The sequence below is a fragment of the Rhinopithecus roxellana genome, chromosome 14 (assembly GCF_007565055.1).
Source record: "Rhinopithecus roxellana isolate Shanxi Qingling chromosome 14, ASM756505v1, whole genome shotgun sequence".
NCBI lineage: Eukaryota > Metazoa > Chordata > Mammalia > Primates > Cercopithecidae > Rhinopithecus > Rhinopithecus roxellana.
The window spans coordinates 63,556,249-63,565,751 of record NC_044562.1 but is presented as its reverse complement, the minus strand read 5'-3'; the positions used below and the strand labels follow the sequence as shown (position 1 = coordinate 63,565,751).

Below are 9,503 nucleotides of genomic sequence, written 5' to 3'. Positions count from 1 at the left end.
ATTAGGATGTGAACATTTTGGGGCTGGGCATGGTTATTGTGCCTGTCACTGGACTCTCCTGCCATTTTTGAAAAATACTTTTAAAATATTAGATTTGGTCTGTTCATTTTTCTGTCTTCTAAATTAGAACAATTTTTTCCAGTTTACGTTTAGCTTAAGTCCCAAAGACATTCAAAATGAAACTAATAATTGCTGGTTATTAGCCTAATTTATCATTTGGGACTTGGCTATACTTTTCATCAAACTAAAAGACGGTGGTGAATTAGTTAATAATTTTTACTTAAAGTGTGTGTAGGTCTTTAAAAAATGATTTGAGGCTGTTTTCAAACTTAAAATAGAATGAATAAAATTCAAACCCAAATGACTCAAAGAGACAAGCAGATTTTACCAGGCACCTCATCTACAGACTGGGAACGTCACCTCAAGGTGGTTTGGTTGGTTGGTGCAGTTTCGGTTCAAAGATGAACCATTATGCTTTCTGGTCATGTTGTCTGACAAACAAAAATACACACGAGGTTCGAAAGAAAACGGATGCCCAGACATGAGTTGGGGGAGGTGTCTGTATGTGGAGGCCGGGGTTGGGGGAGGTGTCTGTATGTGGAGGCCGGGGTTGGGGGAGGTGTCTGTATGTGGAGGCCGGGGTTGGGGGAGGTGTCTGTATGTGGAGGCCGGGGTTGGGGGAGGTGTCTGTATGTGGAGGCCGGGGTTGGGGGAGGTGTCTGTATGTGGAGGCCGGGGTTGGGGGAGGTGCCTGTATGTGGAGGCCTGAGTTAGGGGAGGTATCTATGTGGAGGCCGGAGTTGGGGAAAATATCTGTGTGTACAGGCCTGGGTTGGGGGAGGTATCTGTATGTGAGGGTGCTGACACCCAGGTTCCCTGCTAATGTGCTGTCAGCCTCCCATCCTGAGCCTGCTTACATGAGGCCAGGCCTATCGGCAGATATGCCAACCTTGTCTTGTCTCATCTTCCTCTCCACTGCTCCCAACTCTAACCCCTTCTCCCCCTCTCAACTCCCTCCTGAAGGCTGTCTCAGTTCCCTCCTAGAAACACAGTCTCCCTCGACCCCTCTGAACCCACTCTTTTCTAATGTGACAAACCAGCATGCCACGCGATCCTGCCCGCCTCGCCGGGACTGGACCTCCTAAACAGCTCCAGCACCTGCCCCACTCTCTCTATTACATACTTTTGTTCTTCCAGAGTTCCTGCCTGGGGTTGGAGATGGGGTGCAAGAGATCAGCCTGCTCCTGGCTAACTGCACATTCCAGATTCCTCCCCTTTGAGACCCGTGCTGCCAGCCACCACCCAGCACCCATGGGCAGCTCACACTGAAGCACGGAGTGGGAGCCTCACGCTGCAGGCCCTACCCTTCTGCCTCCCTCTGCCCATGCTGCTTGGTCCCAGCCTTGGCCCAGGCCTTGGCCCCAACCCTGTTGCTGCTCCCCATCCTGCCAGCCCAGGTCCTCACCCTTTGCTTGATTGCGGAGATTCACGGCCCCACAGCATCCCTGTCTTCGGTTGCCCAGCAGCTCGCATCACATCTCCCACACTGATGCTGAGTGGCCCTGCAGGAACTCAGCCCAGCACCACAGACCCCTGGTCACCAACTCCATATGTGGCTCAGACCTCTCGGCAGCTTACACACCAGTGTCCACTCCTCCCCAGGTAGCTCCCACTGTTCCAGACCTCCCCTTCTCTCCCCATGCACAAACCCCACATCCCCTTCTCAGCTCTCCCTGAAGACCCTGATCCAACTTCACAGAGCAAACCAAGATGACAGAGGATCCTCTCCTTCCATCCTAAGAGGTCTTTGCATCTGCCCGAAAAGCTCAGCCTTGTCCTCTTCACAATTAAGAGTCACCCAGGGCATTGTCCGTTGCCCGGAGTGGATAGAGAGGCCTGGGGATGCTGGAACGGGCGGAACCTTCTGACATCTTACACACAGGGGACTTTGAGAGGTCTCAAGGCCTGGAAATTACTCTCAGCAGCAGAAAGCCAGGGGGAATTAATTAACACTAGGATCAGGAGGAACTGGACGAAGAGCCTAAGTCACCTTTTATATGTTTTTTTTGTTGTTTGTTTTTCATTTAGTTGTTGTATTCTCAGCACTTCACACACCCAGAGATTGAAAGGGGGATTGTTCTGCAAAGCTCATTCGAGATAATGGTGGTCCTCTTCACCACCATTTCCTACTTCCCAGGGCCAGCTGCCTTCACCATGGCTGCAGATTCTCTTGGTATCTACCTGCAAGTCTGAGATCACACAGCACCTCCGGATGTAGCTATCCTGGTCCTTATCTAGCGACATCTCCACAGTGCCTTAGGACATGGCTCTGTTTTACCCCTTTGACTCCACAACGCACCTGAGCCCTGTCCTGCCCTCCACCTCCCAATTAGGTGATATGGTAACTTTAGTGAAATCAATAGTCAGTGCTTACATTAATCTAAACTTGTAAATGCAATGCCCAGCTGAGATGGTTAGTTTTACATGTCCATGTGGCTAGGCACTAGTGCCCAGCTATTAATTCAGATGCCAGCCTGGGGGTTGCTGTGAAGGTGTTTTGTGCTAATGGCTAATGTCTACAATCATTGACTTTAATCAAAGGAGAGAACCCTCAGCCATGTGAGTGGGCCCCATCCAATCAGTTGAAAGATCTTAAGTAGAAAACTGAGGCTTCCTTGAGGATGAAGAAATTCTGCCTCCACACGTCAGTGTCAGCTCTTGGCTGAGAGTTTCCAGCCTGCCAGCTGCCCTACAGATTTTGGACTTGCTAACCCCACAATTACATCAGCCCATTCCTTGAAATAAATCTTTTTATGTTATGCATACATGCATTCCTATGTATGCGTATGTATGCGTGTGTGTGTGTGTGTGTGTGTGTGTGTGTGTATGGCTAACATGTCCCACAGGTTTGGTTTCCCTGGAGAACCCTGATTAATATATCAGTTAAGCCTGGAGTATATAAGCTTTCTACATCCTCCTAGTTTTCTAGGAGTTAATGATGGTCTTGGTTTTTATTTGCCTAGTTTCCAACGTAATTAACAGTGATTTATCCCCAGATGTCCCACCTAGTGCTCTCTACACTTAAGTCTCTTTCTGGGGTGCTATGGAAGCCTCTCAGCCTTGCAGGAAGGTCTGGGCCTTGCAGGGTTGGCCTCCCAGGACCCTGGAGGATTCGCTAGGTCTCACTGCTTTGTGGGACCACCCTCCGCACTCCTGGATTCTGTGCCCTCTCTTGCCTGCTTTGTTCCCTCAATTCAGTGGAACACATCTTCATTGGTGTTCAGAGGTAATTGGAAATGTGTTTCTCTCTCTTCAGACTGAGGGCTATAGAATTCTGGGCTGGAAATCACCTTTCCTCAGAGTCTCGAAGACACTGTTCTATTGTCCCAGCATTGCTCTTACCAAGTCCAAAGTGCATTCTGGATCCTTTGTCGAAAGCTATCCCCGCCCTTTCTGAAAGCTGGAAGGTGTTATTTTTGTCCACAGTGTTGGGAAATTTCAAGGCAAAGCGTCCTTGGAAGACCATTTGCATCTGCTGTGCTGTGCACTGCTGTTCCTGCCCTGTGGGAACCCACGTACTTCAGTTCTGGACTTCCCACTTGCCTTCCTTTGTCTTATCTTCTTCTTTTGTTTCTTTATTCTTGTTTTTTTTTTAATTGACACATAATAATTACACATATATATGGGGTACATGTGATATTTTGATACATGCCTACAATGTGTAATGATCAAATCAAGTTAGCTGGAATATCCATCGCCTCAAACATTTATCCTTTCTTTGTGCTGGGAACTTTTCAGATCCTTTTTTCTAGCTACTTTGAAACACATGATAAGATATTGTTAACTATTGTCGCCCTCCTGTGCTATGGAGTGCTGGAACTTATTCCTTCTCTCTAACTGTATTTTCATACCCATTCACCACATTCGCCAACCTCTTTTCTGGAACTCCCATTATTTGGATGTTAGTCCTGAACTGGTTTTAGAATTCTCTTTTCTCTCCTGACTTCCATCTCTTTCCTTTCTTCTTTGATCTGGAAAATCGTTTAAACTTTAGTTTCAAAATGTTTATCAAGTGTTACATATCTATCATTTTCTCCTTCTTCCTCTTCTTCCTCTTCTTCTTCTTCTTCTTCTTCTTCTTCTTCTTCTTCTTCTTCTTCTTCTTCTTCTTCTTCTCCTCCTCCTCCTCCTCCTCCTCCTCCTTCCTCCTCCCTCCTCCTTCCTCCTCCTCCTCCCTCCTCCTCCTTCTTCTTCTTCTTCTTCTTCTTCTTCTTCTTCTTCTTCTTCTTCTTCTTCCTTCTTCTTCTTCTTCTTCTTCTTCTTCTTCTTCTTTTAAATTTCAGAAGCCTTGTTATTCCCTTACATTACTTTTTAAAAAGCATTATATTTTTGCTCTTTAGTCCTTGCTGGGATTGTGAGAGTTTTTTGTTTCTTGTTTTTTTTAAGTTTTTGTTTCTTTGTACATTCTAAAAAGCCGGTGGGCAGCTCCATGTGGGAAGATCGGTCTTGACAAAAGTGCACTTGCTAACGCCTGTAATCCCGGCACTTTGGGAGGCTGAGGCGGGTGGATCACTTGAGGTCAGGAGTTCGAGGCCAGCCTGGCCAACATGGTGTAGCCCCATCTCTACTAAAACTATAAAAATTAGCCAGGCATGGTGGCAGGCACCTGTAATCCCAGCTACTCAGGAGGCTGAGGCAGGACAATTGCTTGAACCCAGGAGGTGGAGGTTGCAGTGAGCCCAGATCACACCACTGCACTCCAGCCTGGGTGACAAGAGTAAGACTCCATCTCAAAAAAAAAAAAAAAAAAAAAAAAAGAGGTGCATTTGCTCTAGGTGATTTGCATGAACTATTCAATTTGGGGGATTGCTTTCTTATGTTGCTTCAGATTCCTAGACTCCAGCAAACTCATTCTTAGAAGCTCAAAGGCTGAGGTTCTGGGAGCCCCCTGGCAGAAGCAGGTTGGATGTCTTTTTTTTCCCCTGGGTGCCTTCAGAACAGTGTTTCTGGCCCAGAGGTGCTGTTTCCCCCACACCAGAGCCTGTCTGTTTTCCCCTCCGGGGGTTCCTCCAGTCTCTGCCAGGATGGAGGTGAGGTCATCTGGTTGATGGGCAGGGTAAGGAGATCTGGGAGTCTCTGTACTTTTAATCTACTTTCAACTGTTCCTCCAGTGTTTAGCCCACCCTCACCCCCTTCCAGAGTGCTGGATGCCACCAACCCCTGAGCTTCCTGGCTCTGTAGGGCTCAAATTCAGCTGCTAAGTTAGGATTCTCTGTTCTTTTTTGGGATAGTTCAGTTGCAATTGGTCCTGCCACTCTTTGGCTTGCAAATCTTTTATGCTATCATCTTGTCTTCTATTTGCCCTTGGAAATGTATGACTAAAGAATAAAACAAATGACACAGGTGAAAACCTTTGCTGTATTTTAGTGGGGTCTCAGGAGGAAATGGGGAGAATGCGTGTGTGCAGTGCTTTGTCTTTCACGGACAGCTTCCCTCACCTGCCCTCTGTGCATTCAGCAGCCACCATTTCTGAAGCTTGCACCTGGAGGTTGGTTTTCATAAGGACAGTCTTCCTGGCAGGGGAGATCTCCAGACTGGGAGTCATTCCGGATATGAGGAACTCTCATTCCACTTTTGGATGCTAACAGCTGGTGACTAGGAGTAAGAGCTGCTTCATGTGGTAAGTAGTGATCCTGAGGTTCTGAATTGGGGCTGGTAGAGAGCCCCTCTCTGCTCCTGGAAGTGTTTGGGTCTCCTACAATCTTTACGTCTAATATCCAATGCTTTTGTTGCACTCTTCACTAAGAATGTGCCTCTCCAGGAGTCTAATGGGCTCAGTCTCATCCCTCAAAGTGAGGTTCTTCATATTAATGAAAATTGATCCCTTTCTGACTTCACGATGCTAGGCGCTGTGAGCATTCAAAGCACAGCAGATTAACCTCTACGCGGCTATGCTCAGGGGTGATCTGGGCATAGGCTGGCTGGCTCCATCCCTGCTTCCTGGTCCAGCCTGGAAGTGATGGAGATCCCCCAGGGCACTTGTCTCTGCCCCTGGTGCTGCATCTACACTGAGCCTGAAGCATTCCATTCAGAGAGGGCAAAGGTGGCTCATGAGATGATCTTGTCTGGCCTCGGCTTGACTTCGTTGTAATGGGTGGAACTACAGCTCCAAGGAGACACGTTGTTTCTTGGAAAACCATTTGTTTTTTTTCAAATCATAGACTTGACTGATCTAGGAGAGTTTAATTTCACTGACTGGCTGGCTGATGCTACCTACAACTTGGCTTTTAGTGTTTTCTGTGGTCATTTATTAGGTAAAGAGAGATGTAAAGAATGAAGCCTGAAGGACATGAATTTCCTAATTTTTATTTTAAAAGCTATATAGAATTTTTAAAAGCTCAGTTATGGAAGTATAATTTACATAGAATAAAATTCCCCAATTTTAAAAATTATTTTTGCAGTTGTATTCAATGAATATTAATTTTCTTATAGAAAACATAGAATTTCGGCCGGGTGCAGTGGCTCAAGCCTGTAATCCCAGCACTTTGGGAGGCCGAGATGGGCGGATCATGAGGTCAGGAGATCGAGACCATCCTGGCTAACACGGTGAAACCCCGTCTCTACTAAAAAATACAAAAAAAAAAAAACTAGCCGGGCGAGGTGGCGGCGCCTGTAGTCCCAGCTACTCAGGAGGCTGAGGCAGGAGAATGGCGTGAACCCGGGAGGCGGAGCTTGCAGTGAGCTGAGATCCGGCCATTGCACTCCAGCCTGGGCGACAGAGCGAGACTCCGTCTCAAAAAAAAAAGAAAAAAGAAAACATAGAATTTCTAGCAATTAAACAATATTATAGTAAGAATAGATGTATGAAATCACAGATAACCTTGCTAAACAAAGAACTTCTCTTGTAGATCCAAAGTCATGAGTAGGCCTAAACCGGCAGTACCATGTTCATTTATGGTAGGAGGATTTCCCATTTTATAAACAAACATGCTATTTATGGGAGGAGGTTCAGGGCTTCAGAATGTCTTTAGTGTATATTTTCTGATACCCAAGGGGCGGAATTCCCCTTCTGTCCATCAAGTAGCAGCTACTTGCAGCTGCAGGGCATTTTGCGGAGGTTTCTTCAGAGTTAAATACACAAAAAGATAATTCCCTGGTAACCAAATATGGCCCCTGTATTAGCCCATTCTCACGCTGCTTTGAAGACATACCTGAGACTGTGTAATTTATAAAGGAAAGAGGTTTAGTTGGCTCACAGTTCCACATGGGTGGGGAGGCCTCAGGAAACTTACAATCATGGCAGAAGGGGAAGAAAACATGTCCTTCTTCACATGGCAGCAGCAAGGAGAAGTGCTGAGCAAAGGTGGAAAAAGCCCCGTATAAAACCATCAAATCTTGTGAGAACTCACTTGCTATCATGAGAATAGCATAAGGGTAAACACCATCATGATTTAATCACCTCCCACCAGGTCCCTCCTACAACATGTGAGAATTATGGGAACTACAATTCAAAATGAGGTTGGGTGGGGACACAGTCAAACCAGATCACCCTCACACCCCAATCTTGTCAAACTATAATTTACTTACTGTTATATATATATGTGTGTGTGTGTGTATATATATATATATATATAAGAGAGAGATATATAAGATATATATATACCTCTTATCTCTTTACTATCTCCCTTCCCCTTCTTTTCAGTTTCTGTTCTCTAGAATCCTACACAAGTTTCTACCCAAATACTACCATTTCAAGGGCCAGCAAAGTCCTTCATTAAAGGACAAAGTCTTCCTTTGCTTTTCTACTCCACAGTCATCTAGGCTCTGACCTTCTTTAGCCATTATCAAGTATCTGGCTCTAATCTTGTGGTTGCCCAATACTGCTAAGTTAGCTTTTCACAAGTTTTGATATCTTCCAATTAGATGATAGGCTACTTAAAGGCGGGTGCGGTGGCTCGTGCCTTTAATTCTAGCACTTTGGGAGGCCAAGGTGGACAGATAGCTTGAGTCCAGAAGTTTGAGACAAGCCTGGGTAACAAGGCAAAACCCCATCTCTACAAAAACAAACAAACAACAACAACAACAACAAAATTAGCCGGGTATGGTGGTGCACGCCTGTAGTCCCAGCTACTTAGGGGGCTGAGGTGGGAGGATTGCTTGGGCCCAGGAAGTGGGGGCTGCAGTGAGCTGAGGTCTCGCCACTGCATTCTAACCTGGGCAACAGAGAAAAACCCTGTCTCAAAAAAGTAAAAAAAAATTAATTCCATTTTTTCCCATTTTCCTCCTGCACCTACATAGTAGATGCTCTAAATGTCCTGGTTTTGAAAAGCAACATAGTCAATCCCCTTATGACTCAACATATACATTTTAGTGTTCTCTAAAGATTTTTCTAGAACCAATGTATGTTATTTATATAAACATGAATATTCTGCTAGCCCAATAAATCTTTGGGTATTTCGTATCAGAACTCATGAGCTGACTGTGTCCCAGCCACAGGACTGCAGATGTTCATCCTGTGGGATTTTGACTTCAATGTCATAAACAAAATTTGGATCATTCTTCTTCTGATTTTTCTCAAAAAGTTCATCCATGATGCTCTTCCTTTTGGCAAGCTCCTTGTTATCCAGTAAGTTCAGGTCTTTTTCAGGATCAATGGTTGTTTCCGGTAGAATTTGTCCCATTGTTTCTGCCAAACTCTGCCCCTACAAGTAACCTCGTAAAAAACTGGAAAGCTTCTCTAGATGCCTCAGGAATCCTTGTTATGGGTAACTCTCGTGTCGTGGGTTATTCTTTAACTGTTCAGCCACTTGGATGCAACCTGAAAGCTTTGAAAACTTTTGAACTGGCAGAATGTGCGAGCGAATTCTCCCCTTGATCTCATTCTCGTAGATGAAGACACTAGCTGGAGGCTAGAATCAGATCCCACATTTCCTGGCAGTGCACCTCATTCCCACACACACTTCAGAGGATATCAGAGGAAATCTGATGAAAATGCATAAGTTGCATAATGACTTCCTGCCTTGGAAAACTACAGAAAGGGCATCTTCTTCTGCAGGCCAACATCTATACTGCCAGGAAGGGGTTGCTCCCACCCAACAGCAATGCAAAGAGGAGCACCTAAGTCAACTTTGAGGCTGGGCAGAGCCTGGTACTGCAGGAAGAGGCAATGGCCACAGTCCTACTGATGTGGCCGGGTGAACTCCCTGGAAGTAGAGGTGGGGCCGGCACAGGGCACCATATGCTGGCTTCCATGATGGCATGTGGGGGTTCAGAGTCCTGAAGGGCACTGGTTGAGCTGTTTCCACAGCAACACCCAGGGCTCACCAAAATTCACCCATTCTAAGCATACAGCTCAATGAGTTTTGTGACAGTATACAGTATACAGTCTACAGTCATGCAACCACCACTTTCTATATTCAAGAAATAGAACGTGTCCATTCTTGGGAAAAGCCCCTTGTGCCTCTAAGCGGTCCTCCCTTTCCCTCCGCCCCCAGGCAGCCACC

At 45.9% G+C, this 9,503-nt stretch overlaps 1 pseudogene; it reads right to left on the bottom strand.

The window, feature by feature from the left end:
- Positions 1-8,468: 8,468 nt before the first annotated feature.
- On the bottom strand, positions 8,469-8,954 carry LOC104663261 (annotated as a pseudogene).
- Positions 8,955-9,503: the final 549 nt, after the last annotated feature.